At 43.9% G+C, this 13,668-nt stretch overlaps 1 protein-coding gene across 21 annotated transcripts in view; it reads left to right on the top strand.

Moving 5' to 3' along the window:
• The window catches only part of LOC122162706, a 70,488-nt gene that overhangs the window by 26,665 nt on the left and 30,155 nt on the right, over positions 1 to 13,668 (top strand). For 13 of the 21 annotated variants that reach the window (XR_006169658.1, XR_006169649.1, XR_006169657.1 and 10 more), the window contains 4 exons: positions 7,922 to 8,107; positions 9,816 to 9,972; positions 10,405 to 10,559; positions 10,652 to 10,852. The exons of 5 other annotated variants lie outside the window; for them this stretch is intronic. The gene's annotated coding sequence lies outside the window, so the exon portion shown is untranslated. Of the gene's footprint in view, positions 1 to 4,088; positions 4,217 to 7,921; positions 8,108 to 8,253; positions 8,327 to 8,516; positions 8,649 to 9,815; positions 9,973 to 10,404; positions 10,560 to 10,651; positions 10,853 to 13,668 lie in introns of those variants that run through there. 3 more of the 21 variants (XR_006169650.1, XR_006169663.1, XR_006169664.1) reach the window with 3 other exon arrangements.

Genomic DNA, 13,668 nt, shown 5'->3' on the forward strand with positions numbered 1-13,668 from the left:
CCTGTGGGTGTTTCCTAGTGCTGAGGAAGCCCCAGAGACAAGAGTGGGCAATGGATGGCTGGAGCTTGAGACGTATCCCACTGCCATATGAACAGACCTGTCAAATAACTAGTTCCTATCAACTGAATTAAATGGGCATCAGATGTTGAAGATGGAATTCCATCTTTCATTGTAGATATATAGAGACTGTTGTCCCAGAGGAATTGCTGCTGGGAACAAAGATGGGGTTGCTATGCAGCGATCTGCATACCATGAGATACAGCTGTCTGAATTTGCAATTGAGAAGAAGATTGATAACTGTTAGGTCCTTGGCCATGTGTAGTAATTAGAATAGACAAAGCCTCTTGGTCATGTGAGGGTGCTGGCTGGTATGCGATGCCATGCAGCAGGGCAGTGAGCGAGGGCTGTGCTGTAGGAGAGGCTGTGTCTGAGCAGTGGGCTGGGGGCAGCCCTGAGCTCTGCTGCAGAGCACTGCTCAAGCCCTCAGGATGCGTGCATGCATTGAATCCTCCCAGTGGTGTCCATCGTGAACAGAGATGGCTGTTCTTAGGGACAGGGTGACAGCAGAACTGTCCTGGGGAAAATACTTGCTAACATGCCAAAGTGCTGTGTGAGCAAACCTGAAACACTCTTTACTGATCAAGTGGGAGATGCTAATTTGATTCATTCTGAATTATCTAAAAGAAGGCATTAAGTAATGTTCTTGAAGGGCTTCGTGTTTTACTTCAGTATGTCTGAGGAAATACTGCTGTAGAGAATATTGTAGTTGACAGCACAAATTCTGTAATTCTTGTTAGCTTTATGGTGTAACATTTATTTATACTTTGCTAGTGTTGCAGATTCAGTGCAATCTTCAGGTTTGAACTGTTCTGTACCTTCATATTCACAAATGAGTAATTTCCAGCTTGATAATTTCTTCATTCTTACGTGTTCTTCAAGAACCTTCTTCAAGAACATGTAAGTTCTTGAAACTTGCGAAGGATGTTTTTTTTTTTTCCAAAATTTTGGACAGCTATTCTGATGAAATCCTGTTAACAGGATTTCTTAGTGGTGAGCAGCTGGTTGAAAAGCTGAGAAATCTAAATTAATTCTCCTTTTTGTTGCCTGTGGTATAAAATCCCATTTAAATCAGTTATGAAAGCTGCTGGATGGGTGCATCCATTCACGTGGGCAGCGGGTGCTAGAAAACAGCTGCTGTGCTGTGAGCTCAGCTGGGATCCCGAAGATGACTGAGAGATGTGCTCCTGGTAAGTCGGCAGGGACCCTCGTGATGGAGGCCTGATGTCCTGAGGGTAATTCTGCCTTCACCTGTGATGTGATTGGGCTGTGCTGCTTCATCCAGCTGCCTCCTGAGCAGGAAGCTGGCACGGCACTTGTCAGGTGCTCCTCTGTTTCCTTGGCTACAGGACCGTTTAAATGCCATCAGTTTTATTGGCATTAATGAGAACCTTCTGGGACACGTGTCTTCCTACAATAGGCAGCAGTCTCCTTTGCACTGCAGGCTGTGGCAAAGCACTGGCTGTAGGGATGTGGTGTTTTGGGTACCGATCACCTCCCAGGAGGAAGAAAGCAGTTTAGGAAGAGAGAAATACTAAAACTGTGTAAGTCTCCATACTGAACATCCTCAGATGACGTCCTTTATTGTTTGAATCTTTCATTCCGTGGCACTAACATGCTACCAAGACTTTTTGCTTCCAAAAACCAAGTATGTGTTTCTTTACAAACACCTATAATCATGTCAGAATTGTATAAAAGGTTTTCTATTTGCATAGGATAGCATTAATTTTGCATTCTTCTCTCAAATGAAGCACAGAGAAGGAACAAATAATTTATTCATGCAAAACCAACCCACATGAATCATTTATTTACCACTTCTGGTGATTTCTCAAGCTCCCTTTTCGTGCATCAAGCTGCAAATTAATAAAAAATTTCTAGGGATTGGTTTTGTCCTGAGAAAAGTAATTCCCTCCATAGCTTCCCCTATGCAGAAAAGCATTATGTGAACTTGGGGAGAAAAAGTCCATGGGAGGGATTTTGTTTGTTAAATGAAGTAACTGAAAGAGGAGCTGTAAGAGAAGCAGTTCTCATTCCTAATGAAGATTTGAAAAGAGAATTCTTGAAGTCAATCCGTGAATTCGGAGCAACTCCCTCTATTATGTGAGGTTTTACCACCCTGTGTGATGCGTGAGATCTGCAAATGCATGAAGAGGTGAGTGAGAGGTGTCCCGACTTCCTAAAACTGTGGTCCTTTCCCAGCATCAGAGTTTAACAGAACAAATTCTGCTCCTGCTGGGCTCAGGGGCAAACAGCCCATGGAGTTTGCTGTTTGGAGGTCGTTTGGAGGATGTTTCGTGTGGTACCACGTGGGTTTTACAGTTAGGGTTAGGTGCTGTTTCTTGAGCCACCGTTTGGTGCTCAGGATGGGTTTTGCTCCATGTTTTGTTACTGCAGGGCATCCTCCTTCCATCTCAGAGGATTCAGTGGCGCTGTGAAACAAGGGAGAGTGCACATGCCTGATGGAACGATGGGCAGATGCTCAGATGTGCTGTAATTGAGAATGCTGCAAGGCTGTCATTTTACACTGCGTTAAGAGCTTCACAAATAACGGGAAGATTATCTTAACGAAGGTGAAAAGTAATTATTGTGCTTTTTTGCCACTATCATCAAGGGCCTGTCAGCATCTCCATTGTGCTAGAGATGGCTGGGGAGGCTAATCTGAGTGTGTGTGAGGAATACTTGTGTGGAATTAAAACCTGGTGAGAGGTGCAAATGTTTTGTTTAGTGTTCTGATTAACTTTCTTTCTCTTTCAGTAAATGGGCTCTTGAACTCATCACTGGTATTTCTATATAGACTTAGTTTAGGCCATTTAAGCAAAGGTAGAATGATCACAAGGGAAGTAGTTACTGTTTGATGGATTTTCATAGCTCTGTTGGAAGTATTTTCTCTTGAAATGCATGTTTGTGTCACAGGAGTCAGTGCCTTAATGGCCGTTATCGTGCTCTGTGCCATCCAGCAGATGAGCTGAATACACTGAACGCTGTGTTTTGGGAAGCTCCCCTCTTAGCAAGGCTCCTTCCCTGATGAAAAGCATGAGAGCAGAAAAGCTGAAGTTTCTTTACTGTCTGCCAGTTAATGGCCAAGTCCTCACCTTGCTCTGGTGTCCCACGATCAGATTGTTGCACCTGGGTGTTGCAAGCAATCTCTGTGGTTGTTGATTTGGTGACGCAGCACTTTAAAGTTTGTTGGATCTTCACAAGGTCTTGTTTCAAGGGTAATTAAACAACTCATTAGATTTGGTAACATTGGAGATTGCATTTTTGATTTTACTTGCATTTTAAAATTTGCTCCAGCTAAAAAATAGTTTTTATAAGTGGAACTGGAAGAAGCAACTAGGGGTGGGTATCTGTAAGCTTGCAAATTATGGGTCAGGGAAGAGTGTGGGGATTATCTGTCTCAGAAGCAGAGCTGCCCATTCTGATTGGTCTTTCTCACTCAAGGTCTTGGTAGATTTGAAAAAATTAAAAGTGATTAAATTGATCCAACCACACGGTGGTTGTTGAGATCTAAATTTGGCTAACCTCTTGCTTGAGTTGAGGAGCTAAAAAGTGCTAATGCTAAATATACTGTATTTAAATCCGTTGATATGATTGACATTGACAGCAACAGGCTCTTCCTATGGAAAGGTATTGGTTGTGTTGCTGAAGGCTTGACATTTTTAGATTTTACAAGTATGATTTGAGTCTTGCAGATCTTAAAAGTGAGACAACGATTTCTGTTCCCAGCTCCATGCTGTCATAGAAGAACAGAAAAGCTGAATTCTGAGTGCTTGGATTTAAAAAGATTTTGGAAACATACTTAAAAGCCACAAGGACAACATGAAACAAGGAAATGCAAGCTTGAAAATAATTCATTTGCTTTCTGAATAATTAAATCTCCATGTGAAATGCATGATAACGCTTCAGTCCTCAGCAAGCTAGCAATGCTTATTTATCTGGTGTGTTATAGTTGGCAATTTATGTCCTTCTGCTAACAATATGCCAATTAAACATTCTTGCATTTTATTACTAATTTCTCTCAGTCAGTTCTTCTTGAAGATGAACACTACAGTGCAGTTTTCACGAGTATGCAGGTGATTACTAAGATGCATGGATTGGTGGCAGCAGTCGCTGGTTGGTGCCAGCAGCTTTGGAAAGGTGGATGCTACCAGTTCCCAGGGTAAGTGGCATACAGCCCACTGCACCCACAGTAGGTCCACGTGCAGTTCAATTGCATGCATGTGCCAAATGCTTTGCTTCTCCTTTCGTGAATACCAGTCTGGCTTCTGATTATCCTCCTTTGATCCAAGATCTTGTGTGTACTTTTGTCAGTGAGGCTTGGGGAGCATAGTGCTTCTGGAGAAGTTCCCCTGTGCCTTGAACTTGAAGCACGTCTGGACACAGAATATTTACACTTGACACACTGACTTACTCTTAACTCATGTTCTGCAGATTAGCATTAAGCTCTGCCAGTATCCAGGGGAAAGCCTCTGTGGTGGGTGGGAAATTTTTTTCTCCAAAGTCACCAGCAGTGAGTTGGGAAGTGAGAGCTGAAGTGGATTTCTTAATAAGTCAGCCCATTGGAGCAACAATAAGGTGGGTTTAGAGATAGCTGTTCCGTCTTGGCTTGAAAAATGATTTATCAAGGGCCAGAATATTCCTGTTAGGTAGTGAACACGGCTTGAAGCAAGTTGGCAGATGTACTCCAACCTCTCCAAAGAAAATAGCCCAATTTCTGCCTCCTGTTGTCATCAGTGACCTTTGTTCATTGCAGAGGCAGCGCAAGGAGTGTGTGTGGAATGGTTCAACCTTTTGCATATATCAGGCACTCGGTTTAATAGCTTTGTCTCAGCAGCATCTTGAAAGTATAATGAAAAATGACTTTTCTCTTGTTGCTCTTTGATGGCTGTGAGGCTTGTGTTTTGAAGCAGCATTGAACGTCACAGACTTCCACTGGATGTGCGGTCAGGCAGTTGGCTCTTTGTCCAGAAACCTGAGCTGTGTCAGTGCTGAGGTGTCCCTGCCATCAATGTCCCCCTTTACCTGTGTGAGAGAGGGCTGGTTTCATGGGGGCATGGGAATAATCATAACTGACATCAATTGGTCGAGGTATTGCCAACAGAACGGCATGCCTAATCTGTTTTGTTTTCCTGTTTCATTTAAGGATTTCTCTTTCTTTTAAAAGATGAATGCGTGTCACACGTAACAGCAGATTTTGTAGGTGGAGGCTTGTCCTTCTGATACGTTAAGCATTGTCGGATGGACTCTTTTGGGCTCCCATCTACACAGCTATGTGAAACAGACCAAGGGAACACGTTCCGTGTAACTTTCCAAGTTCATGCTCAACTGATTTCTAAAACACAGTGATTTCATTTGTGACTGTGAGCGTGGTTCTGGTGGTAAGTCTCACTGATCTTCTTAAATAACCCACTGCTTCATGTGATGGATTGTGTTAACGAAAACTAGAGCAGTGACCAGAGACTAAAGAAGCTGAAATACATAAATAAGCTTTGTCTGTGGCAGCCAATTAAACGTGACTAGAAGAGTGAAAAACACCATGCTGGAGGATTTACCTCCCAGATCTAGTGCTGCAAACACAAGCAGTTCTGATAGATGTGGCAGAGATCATGGTGAGATGATTGAACCTCAGATAAGTAAGGTTTAGATAACTAATTAGCTGTAGCTCCTTACCAAAACAATGTGAACAACAGAGCTCATCCCTGAGTGGCAGTGCCACCAGCAGAACCAGGCGGCTGTCGCTGCACTGATGGCTTGGTGACAGATTGCTGGGGAGCTGTGCTGGAGATGTGACATATTCCACTGTCAGTAATATACTTCTCTGCTGTTTCTTTCCCTGTGCAGCCTTGTGTGCAGGGCAGATTGCACTCCTGGACAGCTGTGTCCCATCTCTGACACTCATTGGTACGGCTCTGGCTGGGAGGTGAATGCGGACTTGTACAAAAACAAAAAAATCCCCAGACCTTTCTTTCTCGTTTTGAGAGCTTGTTAAAATTAACAGCAACTTTAAACCTTTGCGTGTATGCAAAGGATCATTGTGAAGACATTTAATGAACAAAATCCATCGTCAAAAAGAGAATGATGTACATTGTCCCAGGAAGCTCAATTAGCTGAGTAACGAGAGCTGTGGCCCTGTGTTGAGCTGCACCTGTCAGTTATCACAGCAACTGAACCAGAAACCCAAACTCCTTGTGTAACCCAGGCCTCGTGAGCTGCAGGAACACCACAGCTTTCTAGCATGTCAGTTTTCTGGTGGGAACCTGCTGTCTGGTATAAGAGCCCTGTGGCCAAGTGTCTTCCTCCAGCCAGCTGGTGGAGGAGAAGGAACCCTGTACTGAGCAAGGCCTTCAGGCACTTCCATGTACAGGAGTGTGCATTGCACGTGCATGAATTACTGAGCTGTTCAGGTTTTAATCATCCGATTTATTGCACACTACCCTAAAAGCCTAATGGACGGATGCTTGGGATGATCCCCTGGAGACAGCAGTTGTGTTCAGGGATGATTTTTGAGAAAGTGAAGGTGTGCTGCTTTGATACGAATAATCTTAGACAATAATTTGTGCTGGGTTAAGTATGGAGGTAAAATCCAGGGTAGAAAATCCAAGTGCTCCATGAAACACGTTAAGACTAATTCTTCCTTTGAGTTGGAGTAATGCACTTAATGTTATATAAATATTTCTAAGTAAATGAAAGATTTTATAGAGCATTAAAAATTTATAGCACATCAGTTGCCTTAAAAATGCCTTTCCTTTCTTTATACTCCTGTGCATTTCAGTCCTCAACTGTGCCTGCTTTGTTATGGCCTTCTTATTTCCGAGCAGTCATTACAAATGCCCTGAAGTTTAAGTGAATGCATTTGTGGTGGTTGCTGTGCAATGACTGTTCTGCTCTGTAAATAGACTATAAATTATGGATGGGGGATTTATGAATTAATCTATAGTAGATATCTCGTGCTCATAAATATTGTATGATACCTTGCAGCCTCTTTATAACGTGCTGCTGGAGATCTTTATGTGCAGGGGTTTGTGCTCGTATCAGAAGCCGTTTTGATTTCTGCAGTGATGTTTCAGTTCATCTGTCAGGACTGCGCTTTGCAGCACACAGAGCAAAACTGTCCCATGTTGTGTCAGTGCAGTGAGGGATGTGCATCCCTTCTTGCTGTTGGGAAGGGAGGAATGTCAGAAGTTTTGCACCCTTGGGGCTATTTTTTCTTTAACCTAGGTCCTCTGAATAATACATGTCTTCCCCAGGTAGCTAATTACAGGATGAGATTAATGTGGTGGCAGATTTCAGCCACCCCTGCAGATCTCAGTAAGTGGCTGTTAAAGCACTGTACTGTCGGCAGCGCTGAAATGTTCTGTTTGCTCAAAATAAGGCTGAGATGCACTGGTAGACATAAAGGACACCATTGTAGACACCATTTCAGCCAGCTTGGTGTTTAGGTGAAAAACAAGTAGAGAGAGAGGGCAGACCTCTATTTAGTTCTTTTGCTGTGAGTACCAGTTCTGGGTAGCTTCATGGTGCTCTGTGCTCACAGATATGCAAAGGAAGTTACTTATCCTCTGTGAAGTATGATGTACTGAGTTATATCAGAAGACATAGCCAATTTGGGGAATGTAAAAGCATTCAAAATATAGCTGGACAGCAGATCTGTGAGCTTTGCCAGATGGGCTCTGTGTTCAGGAGCAGCAGAGAAAGAACATCTTGCTTTCTTACTGTTTGCTTTTAGCATCTCAGTACCAGCACAGAGATGAGGGGGTTGGTGCCACTCCTGTCATGTGTATTTCATCACGTGTTTTTCCCATTCGGTCTCTTCCTGACCACCTGTGTTGTCTCACCTCTCTCTTGTTGGCTGTGTAACCTCCAGCTCTGGACAGCTTGATTCATTCTTCATACTCAAAGTCATCAGAACCTGGCAGTCCTTAGCAGCAGTGGGCACAAGGAGACTTTGGGGGCAGCTGGCCACAAGAGGACCCAGATGAGGATGTCATTGTGCTCTTCCCGTGCATCGTGACCATGATGCAAAAAGTCCTTCCAGGGATTGCCTGTTGGAGTAAGTGCATTGTGTGTTTGGTTATGTACTCAGCTCTTTGCATCTCTGCAAGAACTGACACCCTTGTCTTAGAAAGTTAGCAGTGGGAAATGGAGCAACACAAATATTACAGCACCGTTGGATTTTATTTTTTAAATGTGTTGCAGTCTTGTTATCATCTTGATGTATCCTAATTTGGGTGCTGGAACAACAGTAAGATTATGGATGGAAGACAATGAGATGGAGCACACCTCCAACAAACCCCGCTGGTTCTGTGTGCCATTCCTGTACCTCTGGAAGTCATGGGGCCAGTGGCTGCTGCTGGAGGTGCGGGCAGTGACATCTCCGCAGTCTGAGACTGCTTCAAATCCACGCTCTGCCATCATGTCTGGAATAGAGTGGTTATTCTTTGTATTTTTTTCAATTCCAGCTGTAAAATTGATCTCTAAGTAGTGCTTTTCTCAGTGTGGTGAATTAACCACTGGTGCACAACGGAGGAAAAATGCTTCTTCAAATACATGGATTCTTTATGGCCACGAAGGAAGAAAAGAAAGTGCAGAAGGTGACTGTTGTGCTTTGGGATGGACCTGCGGCTCTGGTCAAGGTGGTGGCTCTGGGGGGATCTGAGCAGGAGGTCCTGTATGCCAGCTGTGCAGATGAAACACAACATGCCTTTGGGAGACTTGCACGGACTCAAGTTCTACATGGAAGCTTTTTTCATACAAATATAACTGCGGCACATTTGTCTGTTTTGCTTTCAGCTTACCAAACAAATCCTTTTGCTGTTTGCAGGAAGCGGTAATTTTTGCTTCCAGCGTCTCTGTTTACTAAGAAAAAATAAACACTTGTGGGAAGGTTTATCTTGCCATACGATCCTCCAGGTGCCAATTTGTTTCTATATAATTGGAGGCTTCTAGTATCTTTACTTAATTTCTGCAATCTTTCTATTTATGTATTTTGAAAAAGAAATGCCTGTCTAAAAGCAGGGGACAGATTGAAGCACCGGTGGGAAGCAGGAGAAATGGCAAATCAGTGCTTGCTCTAACCAGACTCAAGAGGAGGAGCTGAGTGCATATAAGGCAGATTTTCCCCTGAAGGTCATCAGTTGGTTCCCAGGGATGAATGTACCCATACCAGACCCTAACAAATGTCATTAGAAGGCAGTACAGAGCAGTCAGGCTTAATGCTGCAGCCAACTGGGAGCGGCACTGAGGGTCCATTTCCGTCCGTGTGCCTTTTGGGAGACGGATGGCTGGATGAGGCACAGCCTTCCTTTAATTTCTTCACTCAAGCTCTGAACCGCATTTCCAACCTATGAGATAAAATTAATTTCAGGTCTGGAGTTAGTTTTTTTTTTTTTGAACTTTAAATAAATACTCCTAAAAATTGAATGTCTCTCCATAGATACTCGTGGAGAATAAATAACAGTAGTTTATTTTCAGATGTATTAGTTTTGAGTTTTAGGCTTCGATTCTGACCGAACCACAGATATTTCCCAGGGTGAAGTCAGAACAGAGCAGTCAGCTCCATGTGCTGGAGTCAGAGAGGTGAAAGCCATGGGGTGCAAGACAGAGCATGAACCCGGATATCTAACTTCAGACCAACCAGTACTTCAGAAATACTTCCACTGTTCAAAAAAGCCAGGGAGGTAAAGGGGCCCATAGGTACTGCGTGGGGTTTCACCTGCTGGGATTAGCACTGATAGCTTTGCATGTTTTTCCCATCACAGTTTCATTGGCAGCTTCAGAAGATGAGCTGAGAGGAAGAGCTTCTGCATGAGGCACAGCCCAGAGGGACGCTCAATGCCTGCCTCGGCTGTGTGCTCGCTCATGTCTCCCTGCTGCCCTGCAGCTGGAGAAGGCTTGAAGGTTGAAATTCAAGTCCAGGTGCGTGTCGAGTGAAAGCAACTTGGGAAAACAGCAACTGGGATGTTCTCAGGGTCCTTCCTGACCCCGTGTGGAAGCAAAGAAAGCAATAGAACACAATTAAATGATGTATTGATTTGAGTAGCAGAGAGGAGTTATATCTCAAGTTGCAAACATGATTTGGACCTGTTTTTCTTGTGATTCAGCAGACTAACAGAGAGATGATTTCTTAACTATGTGGCATTCTGGTTTTAATGCAAACATACTTTGAAAATGCTGTTTCATTAAACGGTGCTTTGACTTACAGTAATAATAATGTCATGAATAATTTAAAAAGAGAACATTTCTCAATTTGGGGGCCTGTGAAGGAGAGAGATGAATAATCCAGGCTCTTGTTGTAACTGACTGAGTTGCTTTGTGCACTGAAGGCTGAAGGGCTCTCTGTATTTATAGGACAAATCCATCATTGGAGAGGTCTGGGCATCCCTGCGATGTCCCACTGGTGTCAGCATTGGTGGAACGAAGGAGACCCAGTCCCCACTGTGATGCTGGGGTGCCCTATGTTGAATTCCACAGGTGCCAAGAGAGGAGGAACTGCCACTTCCCAGGTAGGCCTAGCACGAGGCTTTGTGGGACTTGAACTACATCCTTGTCAAGTTTAACAGCCCTCAGATCATCTGTCACTAATGCTTGTTTCTAGGAGCAGTGGTAGATGACTGGCTGCCAACAGCTCAGGAGGAAAATGAGCTGCCTGAGCTGTGAGAACTATTTCTGGAGGTGAAGCCTGACACTGAACTAGATGCCAGTTCTGGTGATGGAATCAAAACATTCCTGCTGCCCTCAGTGGGTTTAGCCAGTCTGTCACATCTGCAGATGTAACAGCAAGGCACGGCACCAGTGGGTGAGTTATGGCCATTCCCCCAGACTGTGTCTGGTCCTGGTGGTGCCTGCAGTGCTGGGGAGCTGGGGAATGGGACGTTGTTTGCCTTTGCTCTGGGGTGGTCAGTGGGTTGGTTTTGTGATGCCTTGGGTGGTGCTCCACAAAGGCAGAGGTTGCACTGCAGTGCTGGGAATGCATCCACAGCCCCATATGGTGCTCTGGGACATGTGGGGCTCTGAGGTCTGGGCACTGAGAAACAACTGCTGATAGAGAGTTTGGAAAATGTCTTTCTATGGTGCTCTTTTAATTCGATATCAGTCTGCTCTGGGGAGAGAAACCTAATGCGGTTTTAGCAACAGACTTCTTGCTATTTGGTGTGCTATTTTCTGGTGAACTGGAAGTTGAAGGTGGCAGACAGACACAGAGCCAGGTGGGAAGCAAAGTGCAGGGTTTGAGGATGGTGTGGAATGAGGGGTCCCACTGCTGCCCTGAGATTCCACAGCTCTTCCTACAGGAATTTCTGTAAGAACTTCCCTTGTAGAGCCATGTAAAATACACGTCGGTGACGCACAGATTTCTTTGTGCACGTTTATGTGCTGCTTTTATGCACGCACCTTCAAATTGCTGTTACTGAATGTGAGCTTGTGGGCTGGCAGCTTACCTGCATGCCTTATCCTGCACAGGCCAAGTGCTGCTGGGCCTGCCTGGAGTGGGAGCAGCCCATGGTTGACACTCTGATGCAGCATGAACTTTGAATTTAAAACATTTTTCCTTCTTGAGTACCTCTGTAAGGTTGCAGTATCTGTATTTGTGGTTTTCTTCGTTCTTAGTGAAACTTGATAATAGATAAATGCCCATTATAAAGTTACGGAAGCTCAGTCATAAAGGTGCTGTTCACTCTTATGTTCGTGTGGGACTTAACAGGAGCTCCTGAGCAGCCCGTGAGGTTTCTCTTTGCTGAGATTTAGCAGGTCAGTTTTGCTGCAAGTGCAATTTGATTGGGCTTCTGGGATCACTGCTTCAGTCTTATGTTGCTTAACGAACACATGGATAATTACTCGTTATTAGCGAAATGGAGCAGTGATGCTGAAATCCCATTGCCCATCTCGGAGCTGCAGTCAGTGCAGGGGTGCCTTTGCTGGAGATGCTGCATTCCCTCCGTGTTGAGCTCTGTGGTGGTAAATGGCAGTGATGGGGGGAGCAGCTGCTCATGCAGAATGATGGGAAGTACAGAATGCAAAGGATGCAATCTTGGAGCCTATTCCTTGAGATAAAAGCAGCCGGCAGAATGATGAGGCTGTTCTTTTTCTTCACAACTCATTTTTATTGTCAGAAAGGAAATGTGATAATAAAGCTTAGATTCACTTGTATTTATTTAGAAATGTCATATTATTGTACTCTTCTTTGCTCCTGACGTTTTTATCTGCATACTGGGGAACTCTTCTCTCTGTAATCTGTAGAGTAACCTACTTGGATTTCTCAGCTTCATTGACTATGTTTTGTTTAGGATCTTACCTTGAGAAATTACTCTCTTATTTCATATTTCAATATCTTCTTTGCTTCCTTTATATTTCACATTAGCTGTAACTTATAATCCGAATTATTGGCAGATGGCTTTGTATGAAGGGCAGCATTCAAAGTCACTATATCCATCTGCTCTCTTACGTGGATGGCACTGAAGATAAATTCTTCAAACATTAAAAAATAAAAAAAAAGCTTAACAATTTCACCTTTAGTTGTAAGAGACAGTGAGCATCCTAAGGTAGCTGTGAAATCCCCCAGCCAGCTGCAGGCTGTAGCATCCACAGCCCTATGCTTATCCTGTCCCCTCCTGGAATCCTCCACACTCCATGCTGACATTTAACCTTTACTTATCTCATGCTAATTCCATCAGCTGTAACAAAATTGCCTTGTTTTACCCCATGCTGAGCGTCTCTGGAGGCACTTCAATTATTATTTTATTTTTAAGAAGAAGAAGAACCAAACGAGTGACCTTCAATTAACTTTTTTCTGCTGAGTTTTATGTTGAAACGACTCGTTTTTGCCACAGGATTTTACTGGCTGTGGATGTGGAAACTGGGCTCTGATAAATGTGCTTCTGCATCAAACAAAACACAGCTGGGGTAGACAAACAGGCCTGGGATTCTAAGTATGTCCCAGGGATGCCATGGTGTACGCTGGTCTTTTATCTCATGGTTACTTTATAAGTAAACTGAGAGTGTTGAGATACAGGTTATTAAAAGGTAGAGATGCTGTTGGCTCTCCCGGGATGCTGGAGGTGAAGGCTGTGTGTTTTCCTGGGTTAGAATTCGTCTGATGGTTTCAGGGAAAAGGAAAAGATGAAAAGTCAAGAAGTGACTCAGGAGGCAAACAGAAGAGCAAAGTGGGTGCGTGGCTGCGGTGTCTTTCTCTTGTGATGCTCTGCGCCTGGTTCTGGTGATCGACTTCCAGCCATTTCTGAGCTGATTTGCTGGTAGCTCAGGTCAGCCTGCAGCGCGTTGTAGGCAGTGCTGGGAGCTTCATAGCAAAAGCCATTACAGCTGTGAGCATTCAGATGCTTGCTTTCACAGTTCGCTGGTCTCAGGCAACAGCTGCTCCTTTTCATCTGCCTCCTTCTTTTGTTCTGCATTTGTTCTGTATTGGGAGTGACTTTTGCATCGATTGTGTCAGATCAGGTGGGTTTTTTTTTCTCTTTAAATTCTATCTAAAAGTTTAAGATGACTTCACTGTTTTTTATTCTGATTCTTGTCAATTGCAGTGAATTATTTATAAAACAGGTCAGCCTTAAAATAAATTTCCTGTGGGAATTTCCACTGTTTTCAGCAGATTACGGTTTC

This window comes from Centrocercus urophasianus, unplaced genomic scaffold (genome assembly GCF_019232065.1).
Source record: "Centrocercus urophasianus isolate 14NV4802_14NV808 unplaced genomic scaffold, USGS_Curo_1.0 seq_22, whole genome shotgun sequence".
Classification (NCBI taxonomy): Eukaryota; Metazoa; Chordata; class Aves; order Galliformes; family Phasianidae; genus Centrocercus; species Centrocercus urophasianus.